General features: G+C 42.1%; 1 protein-coding gene across 3 annotated transcripts in view; it reads right to left on the bottom strand.

Annotated features, from left to right (window-relative positions):
* The window catches only part of si:ch211-137a8.4 (neurofilament heavy polypeptide), a 38,098-nt gene that overhangs the window by 11,207 nt on the left and 11,664 nt on the right, over nt 1–15,227 (bottom strand). Inside the window, exon 1 of one of the 3 annotated variants that reach the window (XM_040039697.1) lies at nt 10,647–11,525. The exons of 1 other annotated variant lie outside the window; for it this stretch is intronic. The gene's annotated coding sequence lies outside the window, so the exon portion shown is untranslated. Of the gene's footprint in view, nt 1–8,711; nt 9,153–10,646; nt 11,526–15,227 lie in introns of those variants that run through there. One more of the 3 variants, XM_040039700.1, reaches the window with a different exon arrangement.

The following is a 15,227-nucleotide window of genomic DNA, read 5'->3' as shown; positions in this document are numbered from 1 at the left end:
CGTCGGATGGCACGTCAGTCCGTCGGTCTTGCACCTTCCTTCCCATCACTCATTAACAAGAACTCAGGATACTTCAGCTCCTTGCTTGGGACAACAACTCCTTAACCAAGAGGGAGCAATCAGCCTTGTTCCAGCCTCAGACCTGGAAGTCTGACTATGATGTCCAAGCTGTAACAATCGACATCAAAATTATCCAGCTAGGAAGCTTGGCACCAGACTGTGTGTGCAGCTGTGGGCCGTACAGTCGGGCAATAAAAACTGCCCTGAATTATGCAAAAATATATTTGAATAAATACTTTTATAGCCGTGGCTGCCTTAGCCACAATGGTCACTTCTTACTCGTGTTTTTCATGCTGTACTGGACTTTACCGCAGTCAGAAAGAGGTTTTGTATCATTTCATGTCTGAGTTATTGAATCTGGAAGCTCAAATGGTGAATATTTTTTCACCTTTACCAATGTCAAGAATGGGCCTGACTGGCTGTTATTCATTTATTTGGTGCATTTTAAAGAAGGGCAGCATTTAATAAAAATAAAAAATATACACAAATTATATGAAGTGACTGGAAAAAGCAGCAACATTAGAGTTAAAATCCAAGAGACAAAATAAAAGCATTGGCAGAAATAAATGTGACCATGTGGCTGGTTTCTGAGCCCCTGAAGGTTGTAGCCTAGGGATAGAAACACATACACCTCCGCTATCACACAATATTAAAATCACTGCGTCATTTAGCCGAAATAAACACAAATTAGGCTAGCAGCCACATGACGCTCAGCACATGCATTCACCTTTATACTACCCCCCCAGCTGGAGCTGACTGATTTAACTCCAGCTCTCTGGACTTCATCACGGTTTGTCAAATATCAGCCATCTTGGTCCCGTTCTTCCAATAATTGGTTTGTCTTTCCTTCATCTGGCGACGCTTTCGCTCAGACTGTTTGGAAACATCACATTAGCAGCTGAGTTTGGACAGAGATTAAGAAGCTCTTGATCAAATATTCTGCTTATCAATAATTCAGACGCCGATGGGCTTGGTTTCATCAAAATACTTCCCAAGCAAACATCGACTCGGGTTTACTTCGATATGTCATTTCAGTTCCGTGTTTTTACAGGATGAAAAATAGAATAATTTCATTGATGCGCCGCTGATTGATGCCAAAGTACAACAAGTCGTACAGACTGATGGACACTGGCACCACCATCTGTTTTTCCATTGCAGGCTGCTTTGTTTTGGCTGTTTTCACTTTAATATTGATCATTATTAATCATTTAAGTGAGTCTTACAAAATCTACCAAAGAATCAGACCTGTGGGATTTTAGGGATGTTCTTTGGATCGAATCAAATCCACTGGACTTTAAACAAAGAGTAGTAGTGTCAGCCACTGGTTTTGTGTTCTAGGCTACCAGGTTATTTATGTGTTTTGTGACATGACATGAGGTTATGGTACGTACCCCTACCCTAGATTTCATGAGCTGGAATACAGCAGGTATCACGAGGGTCCAACAAGCCCTAAAAAGTCAGGAGCTGGACTTTATAGTTTAGGGGATCTACCTGCGTGAGGGAGGTCTGGCACAAAGGTCTCAATACTTACCAGAAATGCAGATGTGGGGCACACCTGGGCCACACATTAATTGTTATTTATTGATTGTTTAAGCAGACCAGAGAGGGGTAACCCTAACCCTTCATGTCTGCATCTGAAAGCCGTTTCAATCCCGTCTTTAAAGCTTCTAACAAAGTCTGAAACTCGTCTCACGCTCCTCATTTGCCGTAACGCTGAGCTTCAAAACTGACATAACCTAACAGACCGTTCTTTACATTTTTAATAAACTGATTCAAAGAACACTGAACATCAGCATTCAGCCAAGGCCTTCAGAGAGCGGACAAGTGCTTCAAATAAAACAGGACCGGTGAGAAAAAGTTGCTCTGCTGTGAATTAGAGGTGACCGATCATCTCAACCACGGATTCATTAAACGGGATTTAAGGATTAATTGCACGGCGACACGGGAGAATAAAAATCCTCATCACTGCAGCTTTAAACAGACATTATAGCATCAGTTGATCCAACTTTCTGCTGGGTTCTACCTCGATGTTTGAGGCACGTTCGCCCACACGAGACGAGCCGGGGCTTTGTTTCAGTCGCTCTTTATTTTGGATGGATTGTGTTTTTGTTGTGTTTCTTGCTGGCGTCTGATTACGCTGCAGCAGAGGAGCATTAGCGTGTTGGATGGTGGATGTGAGGCTGAAGCCCCGAGGTGTTGGAACAGCATCAGACAGAGGACGACGACAAAATGGAGGGAGGGAGCGAGGAAGGGGAGGAAGAGGAGGAGGAGGAGTGGCGCAGACATGGGCTGATTGTGAATCGTCTCTTTCTGTTCGTTTGCCTCTTACCATTCACCTCCGTCTGTCTGGTTTTTTCTCGGCCGTCTCTTTCGTTCTCGTTTGTTTTCCTCTCTCTTCTTGCACTCGTCTTTATTCTCTCCCTCTCATTAAATCTTTGTCTTTGGGTGTTTTTGCCTCTCCTTTGTGTTGTCATCTGTCTCTTCCTTTTCACTTTAATTCATCCTCCTTCCTTTTTCCTCTCAGCCACATTCAGTTATTCATTTCACTCTTTCCGTCTCTCCTGCCGTCACAGTCTCGTTTTTGCCTTCGTGTCTTTTGTGATGCCAGCTTCTTCTTTCGGCATCTTTTATATCACGTTTGTTCTCGTTCACCTTTTTCCTCCAACCTGTTTGTCAGTCTTCATCTCTCCCGGTTTATCAGCTTTATATTCATCTTTCTGATTGTTAGACCCAAATTCACCGTTTTTATTTATTGTAACAGAGCACATGTCCCCATAACTAGTCAAATGATACATTTAAATGCTGATGTCCTCAATGTTTGCCACAGGAAGTAGGAGTCAGCCACACATTTCAGCAACATTTAAAATCTAATTGATTCAATCAAGCATAACCTTCACTCAGGCAGGCCATGAAGTCAAGCTCGGCAGATCAGCTCATCTGGTTTCAGCCCACATCATCTGGTGGTTTAGCCGACTTCCTTCTAGACATATCAATGGCAAATATCATAAAGGACACTGAGCCAAGATGCTTAAGACCACCTACATTTGCTTCTGCAAGCCGCTTGGCAATCCACCACCATACCACTGCGTAAAAACTCAACACCACAAGTTCTGGAAACTGAGAAAAGTCCTGAAGCTCGTGTCTCCGGAAAGTATTTGAAGAAATAATTAAAATTTGGTCTAATGAAGTAAAGAGAATGGAATCGACCACAGTGTTGGTTCAGACCTGCCACAGTTGGGATCTATTAATGTTAATTTAACCTACAGTCACATCTGCAACCAGCTGTGCAGCCCACCTCACCCCAGCCTCCCTTTTTAAAATATTGTTCCTGACTTTATAAATATATCTGCCTTCATTGCCTCGTTCTGCTCTGAGGTCTTGGGGAAATATGAAAAAATAAAATCTCTTTTGATTACACTGCTCCTGACTGGTACGAGAAAACGACCGTCTTCGTTTAACATGAGCAACGACCGCTATCGTGACGCCGGCATCTTGGAAAGGTTTAAACGAAGGGAGTGGATGCGGTGTAGTTTGTCAAGGTCAAGTGAAGACTCAAAGGACCAACATGATGTGTTGCATTTGTGCAGCTGTGAGTTAAGTTGAGCATTGTCGATAATAATACATTTTAGGCACATGAAGCAGCTGGGATGAGTCACCTTCTGTGCCGGGCTGGTACAGACTCTATGATGCAGTCTGTCTGTGAGCACCGTACGGCCGGGAGTCAAAGTTTAACTGCATGCAAAAGACCGAAAACACACAACTGCACTTCAATTCCAACAGAAAGCAAAAGCACAGCTGCACAGTCAGAGCTTAGGATGTGTGTAATATGTGGAGTCAACGCACAACACTGACTGAGTGAGACGCATGAGACTCGAAACCTCTTTGTATCGTAACCGTAAACACAGCAACACTGCTGCGAGCTGAAGCATATTTCTAATTCATGAACTACCAATTTGGAACAGCAAATACAGTTTGGGAGGATGTAATGAATTCATTTTTATCAACGTAATGAGAAAACATTTTAATGAATACATCCGAAAGCTGCGTAGTGTTCACTAGCAATTTACTTGATTTGTTTTCCATCAGTCTTTGGCAACTTGCAACAAACATCTTTATTATTTCAGAGCCAACTCGATGCACAGTTAAGGTTAGGGCAAGATAGCCGGACGCAACATTTAAACACGTGTCCACACAAAAGTGGAATCAATTTTGCCTCTGTAGCTTTATATGATTATGCTGTAGGTGAGAGGAGAGCTAACACTGCATGACGGAAGCTAACAGCAAAGCATCAGCAGTTAGAAAGCATTTCACACTAACATGCTAACAGCTTTTCTTGCATCTTCATTGTGATTAAAATCTGCTCCACTCTTTGTGCACGGAGGTGTGCTCGCAGTGAGACTGAGAGCAGGAAAGGAGAAAACCATGTGACTCGAACTGAAAGCAGTAAGACGCTCACGCTAACCAATCAATGATTAATCCAAAGGTTTATGTAAAGCCTGGTTTATGGTTTCAAGTCTTATTTAAAACAACATGATCCTCATTTTACACATTTTGGTTTAGATTACCACAAAACAAACATGGCGGCTGTGAAAATGCTCAGTTAAGGAGTCAGAGGTTGGACTTCACTAATCAGTGGCTCTGTCCATGTTCAGTATGTACATTTTGTAGATTACCTGACAGAAAGGGAACATTTAATCCATCATCTACGCCAACTGAAGCAGAAATCTAATATTTATGTACCAGTGAATTAGGGCTGCCACGATTAGTCGACTAGTCACGATTACGTCGACTATCAAAATCGTCGACGACTAATTTAATAGTCGACGCGTCGTTTGAAGCTTTGTAAGATCCCAAAAGACGCAGGAATAAGTAGCAGGATTTAAGAGTGTAATAACGGACTGAAACAGAAGATGGCAGCACTGCATGTACAAGGATGCCAGCTGCCGTTAAACCCCGAAGAAGAAGAAGCTGTGTCCCAGAATTCATAGCGCAGCCCAGCTCAGTTTCCAACAATGGCGGCAGCTAGTTAGTTTTAATATTACTCTTATTATTCTTTCTGGGTCACAAAATAAACGTTTAACATATATGTTCAGGCGAGAATGTAGCTGTGTAAACCTCAAATATCTGCTCAGTTTATCAAGACACCGCATACTTTCAAAAGCGCTCCGACGTTTTCGGAGACGTCTGTTACCCACTAGCTCGATAGCTAGCCGGGGGCTAGGCTCACTAGAGCCGTGAGAACACCGGACTCCCAGCAAATCGTTTTCAAACCCACCGCCGTCTTTCATTACTCAGGTTAAACATATATAAGTCACTTAGATAACTTAAAAATGTTATTGTTTGGCTTTTTTTCAGTATTTTATTTGTTCCTGAGTAAATCTGTTTGGCTGAGATTAAAGTTTTTACACAGCTGAATAAACGTCAAGCAGACAGCTGATCATCAGAAGTGTGAGATGCTCGAGAATATACTCCGGTGTCCTGTTATATTTTAGATAGCAAGGAGTTTATTAAACTTCACCGAAACAATCTGCAAACTTCATTAAAATTTAATAAACTATCATCTTGTCTTTATTTTTAGTTAGCACAGACCTTACACACTTAAAGCTGTAAGCTAATGATAGTTATATAAGAGCAGATGCTGCTGGTGCAATAAGCTGTACGTTTACGTCCAATGGATGATGATCTGATTAGTCGACTAATCGCAAAAAAAATAAAATAAAATAATCGGTGACCAGTCGACTATCAGAATAATCGTTTGTGGCAGCCCTACAGTGAACACCATCGTCTCCCTTCTCACCTGTCTGCAGAGATTTACTCTGTTCATATTAGAAAGTTTGAAAGTTCTGGAGGTAAACCGTCGCTGGCGCAGATAACTTTGTCATCATGCGAGGGCCTTCGGCGTCTCTCGGGTGCATTTCCAGCTGCATGTGTTTTCACTCTCTGTGATGGCAATCTAATCCTGCAGGACGCCCGTTAATGCAGCTATAATGGGGGTCAATGGGGAAGCGTCAGAATGGCCAATCACAGTTTTCCACTTCACACTGCGATAATAGCCCTCCTCTTCACACCTTCCTGATGCCAACATGGACACGTAAAAACACTCAGTGCTGCATCCACACACAAATACACCACTCAGCTTCCTCAGCCAACCCTTCGCAGGTTTCACACTCACTGTCAAGCTCCACATTTAAACCTTCTGAGGAACTGAAGCGCTCGTGGATACTTTTACTTCCAGTAACGACAAAAATATGGTTCAATGCAGCTGCCATTCACTCCGATTCTGTTCTGATCTGTACGAACATGATCAACAACACAAATACTGCCCACAAAGACTAAACCAGCTTTTACTTTCAAGACATTTTCCAACCTGCAACACCTAAGTAGGCATAGCAATCTCAGTCCACACCCACCCTGTTGCAGGAGATGGCTCCGCCCACTGTGCCTGGTTCTGCCAAAGGTTGCTTCCTGTTAAAAGGGAGTTTTTTTTTCCCTTCCCACTGTCGCCAAATGTTTAGTCGTTTGATTGCTGATTATGATTTGATTTGTCTGCATAACCAAGTCTGTACCAGGTGACTGTTGTTCTAATTTGGCGCTATATAAATTAAAATTCAACGTTAAGTTTAAGTAGAGTTTCATTGTTAACAATTAGATTTTTCCTGCTGTCACATTAAAGGAAATGCCTGAGGTTAATGAAATAAAGAGACTGTTCTTAGTGAAGCAGAAAACACAGCAGGAAGCCGACGCTGATGATTCAGGGCCGTACAGCGTGTCGCTCACATTTGAACCAGATGGACCGTTACATGTATTGAGGGGCACATGTGTGACCAGGACATATCCTAAGATTCAAGCAGTCTTTGTTTTGCTCAACAGAAAGGTTGATAACACAGCAGCAGTGCAGATGAAGCTTCTGGTGGAGCCGCTTCACATTCAGCACTGCTTTCTTTTATAGAGACGGCAAACCTGAAGTAAAACCTGAAACTAAACTTCTGCTTATTCAGATAAACTGCTGGTTTAGTTTAAGTTGATCTTACTTTTTGTAAACGCAAGAATACAGATGTCCTTCCTCTCTTTTTCTAGAAGACAGCAGCATGCAGCAGGGACTCTAAAGAGGGCGCGGTGTAGCCTTCACATTTATGATAAAGCTGTGTCACAGATTAAACAGGCGACATAAATCTACAGTATGTTGTAGTGTTATACATAAAGCTGAGTATATAAAAAAGGCTCCAACGACTCGTCGCGTGACTTGAATTACTCAGCTATTTAAAATAAAAAAAAATTTAAAAACTTGATGCAAACGACTCAGTTGTCAGCTTGTAACTAGTTTAATGTCGAGGCTGAGTCTGTGTACACGTTACTGTTTGTTTTACACAGTGAAAACTCTACAGTAAACCTACAGTAGAATATAAGTGCATGTATGTAGATGAACTGTTACGTGTTTAAATCAGCAGCCGTCCCACTTTCCATCGCTGTCATACCTCCAATAATCAGGGGAGCATCTAAAGGGGGGCACGGGGGGCACTGGATTCATTTCAAGGCTTTAGTAATATTATTTGCAATTTTTAGATTAATATAAATCATTCATGACACACACACACACACACACACACACACACACACACACACACACACACACACACACACACACACACACACACACACACACACACACACACACACACCCCATTGATGAGGTACAACATGCTTTCCTGCATTAGTAAGAAAGCTCTCCAAGAAGACAAAGTAATGGCCATTTCATTTTACTGCATTTGTCATTATTTTTGCATTTATGAAAATGTTCTCTTTCAAAAATATTAAGTAACAACAAAAGGTTTAGTTGCTTTTAACATTATTATGTGCAGTTAAACTATTTAATTGATGTTAAAAGGCTTGTGTTTCTCTTTTTAATAGTTATTATTGCTTTCTCATTCATTGATAGAATAAATATTGAATTACTGTAATAGTTGAAGGCTGCAGCCCTAACATAAAGTAATGTTTTATTCATTCATTTTCTGTCCCTGGGACATTATGTTGGAAATCTCTAAAGTATAATCTCAACAAATAACATGCTGATCATTGAAGACTTTACAACTTAACTTTGATTTTTAAATATATTTATACAGGTGCTCGTCGCTCGCTCTCTTATTTGTCTGGTTATTGTTTAGTTATCGGTGACAAAGATGGTCCACAGCTCAACGTCTGATCAGAGAGGATTTGTGGGTAATCTATTTAGTAAGTCACAGATGACATGGAAACACAGGTTCCTGTCCAATAACTGACTCAGCAGTCGCCGCTGTACCTGGAAGCTTTTGTGGAGGTTAGTTGTTGTTAAAGGGAAGCAAAACAACAGCAAAAATAAGATGCGCCACCATTTTCCCCGTCACACTGCTAATTTACATAATTCTGTTAGTAATGGAGTAGATTTTACCCCTGACCTCATTTTATTTCTGGTTTTACAGCAAATTAAATTACTGTAACTTGGTTTGAGCTGCATGTGAAGCAAAGTGTCCGACACACAAACACAAACATCTCCAACAGCTGAAGGCCACAATTCCTGCTGCTCACAAACACCACACTATTCAGTCCAAAGTGACAAAAGCCCAGTCTGACAGCGCGACGTTAGCACACACTTAGAAGTAAAAACCTCTGCTTACTCAGTTTGACGCCAGCAGAGTGACTTCATTGGAAAACATTTCAGAATCACGTGGTGCAGACTCGTTACTGTCCAGTGGATGTGTTGGGGTAGAAAAATAAACTTTCTGATAAAAAAGCAGAAGCTTCTTATAAAACATGCCCTTAGTGAAAGCTAGCTTTCTTCTGATTGGCTGCCCAGTCTGAAAAACAGGTGGGCGGGGCTTCTGGGTCTCAGATGACCATATTAGTAAAATCCACTGTCTAAGTTATCAGGTTGCAGGGTCAGGAAAAAAAAAAAAAAAACCTCTGTTTGATTTCTTGAAACTTTGTGAGGAGCCAGATGTGTAACAGTATAACAGATAACAAAGCAAACAGACATTCACAGGTTAAGTCATGCAACAGCGATAAGCTTCACTGTGTGAAAGTACCGGTGAAGGTGACATTCCAGGTGATGTGAGGTTACACTCATGAAATATCGAGCCCTGAACTCCAGCACTCTGCAGCGCTTTGTAATAAAAACCATTAAATGAAACCAGGCCTGCAGGAAAAGGTCCACTTTACAGAGCTGACAGAAGTACAGCGATAACGAGCCGAAATCTTCCTCCAGGACACAGCAGCTGCCGAGGGAATTGAACCTGTGACCTCTGAGACGGAGGCCGAGCATAGCGGCTGAGACGAAGGCAAAAGCATTCACAATTTAACTGCCTTCAGACAAACAGCTGGAAGACGACAACAGAGAGATGATCAGGGAGGGACGTTTCCCAGGACAGCAGCCTTTACACAGCGTGATGCATTGAAAGTGGCAAAAATCAGGAACTAACCTTGATAACGTCACAGAAAACTCTGTCTTTAATATGCTGAACGCTGTACAGACAAAACCAATTCAACCTCATTTGACAACAAATTCCGGCGCCTGCTGAATCAACAGCCTGAGGATGACAGATTACAGAGGGAACATGTAAAGTCAAAATTAAAGGCTGTGGATTTGTCCCTCATGCAAAAACCTCGTATCGTCACAGGCGTGTATAGTTTGTATTTTCACTCCACGCATACCATTAAAAACCCAAGGATAAGGTGGGATTTAATGGTATCAGTATTCCATTAAATAAAAAGGTGTACGTTTTTAACCACGCATCCATCATCAAACACCAGACAGTTTCCTCTGTTTTCATTGTAGATAAAATATTAAATAATGGAAAACTGAATTTTTAAATTCAGATAAGAAGAGCATGCAGGCAGGGTGGAGCGGGTGATTTGTGACTGGCAGAGAGAAAAGGAAAGGGAAGGTTTGGAGATGGCGGCACTGACGGAAAGACAGGAGGCAGCGCTGAAGATGTCCAGATTTTTATTAGGAATGACCACGATGGACGGGATCAGAAATGAGTCCATCACAGGGACGGCTCAAAGTCGGAGAGGCTGAGATGGCTTGGATATGTGCGGAGGAGGGAGAGAGGATATGCTGGACTCCAGCTAGCCAGGAGGGAAAGAGGAAGACCTCAGAGAAGACTGATGGATGTAGTGATGGAGGACGTGCTGAGGGTTGGTGTGACGGAGGAGGATGCTGGGATCACATGGAAGAAAGAAACTGTGTTTTCACCACAGATAAAGAACTGAAAACTGTTTTTCATTGTTATTATATTAAACAGAATAAAAGTGTTGTTTTGTCCACTTGTTAAACACGAGAGAAAATATAGAAGTAGTCCAGAACGACTGAAAGCTACCACAGAGCGAAGCTACCTGGGCTTAAACCAGCGGCCGGAGTAGAAGTGTGTATAAAACCGGCTCCGGCACACATGTGGTCATTTCATTTCTGGCTTCAGAGCAGCAAACATATCACGCTTCACAAATACGCAGCTTACTGTTGCACCCAAACCCTTGAGCCATATTTCAACAGGACCAGGGAAACTGAAACCAAAATCTCGAATGGATTATTTGAACAAAAACAAGGACTTTACCTCAGGAGTTCATTTTGCCTCGTTTCGTGTGTCGGCAGGTAACATCAGAGCATTTGGTGGATTAATCAGAGCCTAAAAATCCCACACCGCGTCCCAACACATGACAGAAGAATTTAAATTCAATCAGCTGCTCTGATCACCTTGATTACTTGATTGAGACTAATTGCTTCTTTGTTCCTTGCTGGTTGTAAAGTTTGTCCCTGCTGGCCACCATACTGTGAGACTGTGAGCCAATCAGATCAAAGCAAAACACAAAGCAGCACATGTTGATTGATTGTAAAGCCAGGAGCTGATTTCACAGTGGGAGGGTTTAAGGTAAGGAGGCTCCTCAGAGGTGTTTCCTGTGAGTCTGAACAGAAAGTGAACCCTGCCTCTGCTGTCTGAAGGTGCTTTGGTTGGATTAGCATTACTGGTTAATTTAATACATTTGAAACTATTTGTTTATGATAATTAGTCTGAATAATTTTGGTAATATATTCAGTAATAATTTCAAACACTGGTTTGCTGCTGAAATCTAAAACCCAGTCAGAGATGACGGCACCCCAAACATGAGCATCGGCTTCCTTTGCTAACCCGGGCCTCAGGCTCTGAGCACGCTCACATAACAGCAGGATGTGACATCATTTTGCTCACCTGCAAAATAACTGAGTGTTGCACTTCACAGACATCACAACCACTAAAATTATGACAGCAAAAAAACAGCTCAGTTGCTGCTTCAGACGAGAGCCTGAAGATGGAGAAGATCAAGATCAACGTGAAATGCAGCTTCAATATTCTCTGCGATAAACGGACAAGAAAGAGACAAACACATTTTCCAATCCATGTTCAAACAGGCTTAACAGCCAATTAGGACCAAACAGAAAAGTGTAAATATGCATTTTCCGAGTTATCAAATGAAAACATAAAAATTCAGTCATATTCCAGTTTGCACTGCTGCAGCTTTACTGCACAGCTTCCTCCGGTACTCGGACTTAAGCTCAGCATAGCTCGCTTGCTTCGTACCGATTCTGAAATGTTTCGAAGGCTAGTTCACGTCACTGGTCAACAATGCAATTAACTGCAGGCTGCTGCCCACGACTGTATGAATATGAACATTTAAAAACAGCAAGTCTTTATTTTTTTGGAGGATTCACAGGTCGCCTGGGAGCTGAGCGTGAATCGCAGCAACATTACTGCTCTGCTACAGTGTGTTAATAATTTAAAATGAAACATAATTAGGATAAAGTTATTGACTTGTTTTAAGAGAACTTGTTGAAATATTTTTTAACAACATAACAAACGTACTTGGATCAAGTAAAACTTCAGCCACGAACGTGACGTTACGGCAAGTTGTTAATAAGATAATGGTCTGTAACAGGAATCCTTCCTCTTACCCATAAAATCATCCGATTTACAAACATGCAGGTTGTGTGAGTACTCTGTAATATTCATAGCATGGCTGCAGTTTCTTCTTGATTGTGTGTTGGGGGGGGTTTACAGTTGGACATGGTGGTGTTTTTGCATGACACAATCATAAAGTCAAATAAAAACAAACTGGAGTCTTCAGATTCTCCATTTTATCCAACCAAAATCCAAAGATACTCCGGTTACCAGCGAGGAAAACAGCACCTTCACATTAAAGAACCATAGAAGAAGAAATAATCTGCTTTTAGACCAGTTCTTGATTCAATCTGTGTCAATGAACTTATCTAATTGGCACCAGTCTCCCGTACCCGGTTGTTGTTAAAGAACTTGAAAGCTCCCCATAAGCTGCACCTTCCTTGACCAAAACAAAGATGGCTGCCAGAAACAGAAACTGCTTCCTCGTTTGCATAAGAACCGATTTACTCTGTCTAATAATTTCCCAGATTTCTGTTATTTTTTAAACTAGACTTTGAGCTCGTCGTGGTGCGATTCGCCTCCGCCAGCTTCAGCCACGCACTTGTTGTTGTTGTTGTGGATTAAAAGCCGGGTGTGTTCCTGCAGCAGATTGCCCTCGGAGAGGACGGAAAGGCCTTTTAGTGTAAAGGTATTAAGCCCAGGTCTAATCCTGAGCGAGGAAAGCAGCCAATTTAAACTGGATTCAGCCCATGGGACCACACAGTCTCTCTGCTGCTGTCTGAGAGTTGCCTCCATTTATGTCTTTATCTCCCCTTTGTTTTTGAATATTTGACTGTAAGGATATGTGTGGTGACGTCCTGTCTGTAAATTCAACAGCAAGAATGAAAAGCAACAGGAAAACCTGCAGGGTGAATACCAGAGGAGCACACTGTTGGTTTTGGTCTTTCAAAATTTAGTGCTATACAACGCAGTTAAACAAGAACAATGTTTAGGATTTCCTAGCGCACTGTGCCAGGACAAAAAGCAGAAGTTTGTATTTACAAAGACAGCGCAGCTACAAGACTGTAAGAGCTGAGAATTCAGAGCTTTCTGCAGCTGACCCTGTTGGATGTGTGTTTCTGGGACTTCCTTTCTCAAGCTGCGAAATATCAAGGGAAGAATATTTAAATCCAGTGTGCAGACTGATTTAAATACTTATTTGTTGATATTGAACTGAACTGACAGCACCTGGATTTAGACAACGGCACAATTTCTTTAAATCCCCCATAAAATCACAACTATTTGGGCTTTTTGTGATACTTTGCCCCGTTTAGTAAATCTGGCCCCTAATGTCAGCAAAGGAATAGAAACAAGCATTGTCACCCAATTTCATCTGTTTTCACCTCAAAAAATGCATTCTGGGTAAACTTTAAAGGGTCACACCACCATGCAGGACAGTTGGCTGCTCATCTTCTAGCCTTGCATCCACCCGTGTCAGGAAAATGAGAAAGTTCTCAGGGTGGTGCATTTACAGAAGAAGAAGCTTGGCCAATGAGTTAACCGTTTGAACCTAAATATCAATTATTAGTGCGATCCATCCATGTAATGCACCGCTGGCTGGGCCCTTGTTCATTTGTGCTTTCATAGGTGGTCCTTTAAAAAAAAAAAAACAGCTGCAGTTCTTCAACAATCCTCCCAAAAATGCAAGACTTCCTGCTCTTTCTTTCCCTGAATAACCAGGAACAAACGCTCTCATCTGAACCAGCACACACAAATCTTTCTTTCTTTTTTGATGAAGGAGTTGAGAATAACGGGACCCTCACTGCGCTGCACATGAAAGCCTTTTCAGAGCACCCCTCCTGCTCCTGATGCAGAACTACGACAGCACGGATAATTAGGGAATTGTATTTTGAAAATATAGGTCTGCATGGTAATGAGGGCACAACGCTGAATCAAAAACCCTTCAATTCAGCTCAATCTGCCAAAGAGCTGCAAAAAGGAGAGTAGCTACAAGGCAGATAAAGAGAGAGAGGGGGGAAAACACATTACTACTGTGGATTAAAAACAGATCACACGTACAGTGTTAAGTCTCCACAGGGCCGTGACATCTGCAGAAATGCAATAACAACACAGCAACACATTCAACCACTACAAGAGCAGAGAAAGACAAGAGACCGCTGTCCTCCTGATTCATCCTTCAGTTTAAAAGAGCCCACAAAAGAGGGTAAATATCCCCCGAATGCTGACATGTTAAACAGTTTGCCCTGAAACTCAAGGTTGTTGGATTTGATAGCAACGCCTCTCAGTGAGAAATAATCAAATCCAGGAAGGCAGAGCCAACGTTTTACCAAAGAAAATGAAGATATGAGAGAATATGTTTAGTGTCCTTTGTCCCGCAGCAGATGAGTCCCTGAGCCTGGTTCAGTCAGAGGTGTATCCTGTTAAAAGGGAGTTTTTCTGTCCCGCTGTCGCCTTGCTCAATGGAAGCCCCTTTTTTATTGTTGGGGTTTTCTCTGCATTATCGCAGGTTCTTTACCTTACAGTGTAAAGCACCGTGAGGTGACTGCTGTTGTGATTTGGTGCTATGTAAATAAAACTGAACTGAAAAGGCCACGTCTATGAAGAAGACTCTTAAAAAGCTACGCTAGTGCTGTTTTGCACATGTGTAACCACACGTATACAGATGGACGATTAGGTTTGTGACACGGGGTTTGTTTTAACCCAGACCATCATCTTTTTTAAAGCCTCCGGTGAACCTGAAGTAGAAAGGACAGACTTATTCTTATACCCCACCACCGGCCTTACAGCCACTGAGCGCAGACCTTATTGCCGTTAAAATTAAAACCATGAAACAAGCTCTCTGATCTAAAATGCTACCCTGATGCACGGTGGGGCCGCGGGACCACCGTCACCTCCACCCTGTCTGCCGAAGGTAAAACAGTTCAACTCCAGGCAGGTGTCTGGCTCTGACACTAACCTTCATCTCTGACCACAGAGTGCAGAGGGTCAAGAGACAGGACGATTTCGCTGAGCCATAAAGTTTCAAATGACACGGCACATGCTTTAAGCATGTTAGATCCATCTGCAGGAGCAGCAGAGACCACACACAGTGTCCTCACACGGGTTTGCCTGTGAAGGACTTCCCTCACACATCTTCAGTGTCGACATAAAAACTTGTTTAAATGGATTTGCAGCAGAACCAGCAGTTCCTGCTGGTTTAATCAAAATCAAGTCTAACAAACACAATTGATCCAAAATGTTTCTGAAAATCATCTGATATGT

Source organism: Simochromis diagramma, unplaced genomic scaffold (assembly GCF_900408965.1).
Source record: "Simochromis diagramma unplaced genomic scaffold, fSimDia1.1 OVJJ01000031.1, whole genome shotgun sequence".
Taxonomy (NCBI): domain Eukaryota; kingdom Metazoa; phylum Chordata; class Actinopteri; order Cichliformes; family Cichlidae; genus Simochromis; species Simochromis diagramma.
The sequence above is the reverse complement of the archived record's forward strand: the minus strand, read 5'-3'. Positions and strand labels throughout refer to the sequence as shown.